This window comes from Echinops telfairi, unplaced genomic scaffold (assembly GCF_000313985.2).
Source record: "Echinops telfairi isolate 266 unplaced genomic scaffold, ASM31398v2 ScPeMD7_5;HRSCAF=22, whole genome shotgun sequence".
NCBI classification, from domain to species: Eukaryota; Metazoa; Chordata; class Mammalia; order Afrosoricida; family Tenrecidae; genus Echinops; species Echinops telfairi.
The window spans coordinates 12,753,130-12,755,819 of record NW_022103901.1 but is presented as its reverse complement, the minus strand read 5'-3'; positions in this window follow the sequence as shown (position 1 = coordinate 12,755,819).

The window sequence follows — 2,690 nt, the reverse complement described above, 5'->3', positions numbered from 1 at the left end:
TACGCCACCAGGGTCCTCCTGGGTTTCACAAAGACGTCTTAGAAAACGCACAGATTGTGAGCCTGGAAAAAGAAAGACAATCACTATGCCAGCCAAATCTTCCACACCAAATCAAACTCCCTGCCATTGAGTGATAAGAGCTGCAAGAGCCCCCCATACAATGATTTTTTTTTAAAGAGAAAGAATCAGAGAATCAAAAACAGATCAATAAAATTATACCAAATAATAAAATGATTTTAAAAACCAACAAAAAAAAAATTATACCAAATAAACCCCCTTGTATTCATGATGATTCCAACCTTTAAGACAGAGAAGAATTGCTTCCGATGGATTCTAAGGCTTTACATCTGAAAGAAACAGAGGGTCGCATCTTTGTCCCACAGGGGCTGGTGAGTTTGGATCATGGAACTTTTGGTTAACCGTATGTTGATGACCTCATAAATAAAGGACTTGGGTCCAGACTAAGTAAAATATGTTTTTCTAGAGGTGGTGGTGGGTGAAGAGCTGGTGACGTTAAGGGGTCCACATAGAAAAAGCCTGTTTGGAAACGGATGGTGGTAGGTAGCAAATGTACAATTCTGCTGGACATGATCCCACTATGGAATGATTTGATATCTGTGTTAATCCCAATGAATGAAACACAAAGTTAGAGTCCCCTGAGAAAAAAAAAAGACCAGTGTTCATTTCCTTACACTACTTTTGATGTTTCTCTTTGTGCGGTTTATCTGTTAAATAAATCTGGCTCGGTATTTTATTCCTTTACGATGATCTCTTGGTGACCTGAACAATGAGCGTTTTTCATGTACACATGCATCACACCTTATGTGTAGAACAAAATATTTCTTTCAGTGGTGAGCAATGGTTGGATAGTCTAACATTTCTGGTCATCGATCACTCAGTATTGAGAATAAATGGAGCAGAGATGAGCGTGTTCCTGAGGTAGCCAGGGCTAGCAAGGATGAGGAAAGAGGGTCTTGTTGTTTAAGTAGCATCGTTTTTAACGTATGGAAAGGGGAAATGTGGCCATGACTATTGGTGACAGTTGCATGATTGATTTGAGGAAAGTGGTTTGAATTGTAACTATATATATTTCCCCCACTAAAACTCATGCCATCAAGTTGATGCTGACTCAGGGACCCTATAGAACAGGGTAGAACGGCCCCGTGGGATGGCAACTCTTTCTAAGACATGGAAGCCACATCTTGCCCCTGTGGAGTTGACCTTGCAGTGAGTAGCCCAGGGTGTAACCATGATGCCACTGGGACTCCGTACTTTTCCAGAGCAGATGTGATTTTGGTTTCAAATACTTCACCCAAGGTGCACTCACTCAGGTCCCAGAGGAGGGGTCAGGAGACCAAGCGGGCAGCTTACCATTCCCATGAGGCTCCGGTCACCAGGTCTTACTGGTGGCTCTCCGCGACGTGTCCTGGTGCTCCGAACCTCTTCCCCCTCGGCCACAGCGGGCTGTGCTTCGACTCTGGAGGGGGTGCAGAGTCCTCGTGGGTGTTAAGTTTCCTACTTGCTCTCGCACATTGTCGTGAGGTGCCATCGAGTGGGTCCCCAATCCTAGCGACGCTCGGAACAACCCAACGAGAACACCCCCCAGTCCTGTGCGGTCCTCACAAACGCGCGCGTCGGAGCCCATCCCTGTTTCGCTTTGTGCCGTTTATCTGTTCAATAAAACTGACGCTGTTCCCACTGCCCCTCTGGGTTACCAAAGCAGGACGTCCTTGTCCGGGGACTGGCCACTCCTGACAGCAGATCCATTGGACGTGAGACCAAGTCTCGCCCTCCTCACCTCGAGTAAGGAGCATTCTGACTGTGCTTCTCCCAAGACAGGACCGTCCGCTCTCCGGCCGTCCACGTTCAATCTTCACCAGCACCGCGATGCAAAGGCATCCGAACTTCTTCGTCCGTAAATATGTGTTTACAAAACAAAACAAAGAAACCAGGACACACAGAAGGTGGTCCAAGCTAGAGAAGCAATTTCTGCAGATCCTTGGGGAATAAGCCAGATCAGGACCTGCAGGAACACAATTGTGTGTGTGTGTGTGTGTGTGTGTGTGGACAAATAAATAAGAGTATTTTCCAGTTTGAGTGGCTGCCCTCTAGAGTTGGCAAGTCACCCAGAAACAAGAGGCGGGGACAGTTTTTTGGCAAAACAAGCAGAATTCCTGGGGAGGTATTTCTGTGCCTCGCGAACGTGAGAACTCAGAGGGAATCCTGGGGGAATATAATGTGAACAAGGGGTGCGGTGAGGTTGGCGAGTGAGGGGAGATGGTTGCTTTGGGTGTAACTTGTAATGGAAAGGCAATTAACAAAACTTAAACATATAATACTTGGAAAACACAGAATCAGGAGGAAAAAATTACACCCCAACAAGTGCTTTGTATGTTGATAAAAACAGATTTTGTTTATTACTAGTGAGTGCGCAGTATGACTCCCAAGACTTGAAGACTTTTATTTTTGCTTTGCTATATCTGTGGAAGGGGCCCCACTAAGCTGCTAAGCAAAAAGCCAGCAGTTCGAACCCAGCAGAGGCTCCATGGGAGAAAAATTAGGCTGTCCACACCTGTAAAGATTTAAAGTCTCGGAAACCCACAAGGGCAGTTCGACCCTGTTCCTATGGGGTCTCTGTGGGCCTAGTTTTGATATGTGAGGAATTCTGGGGGCGCAGTGGTGGGTAAGCC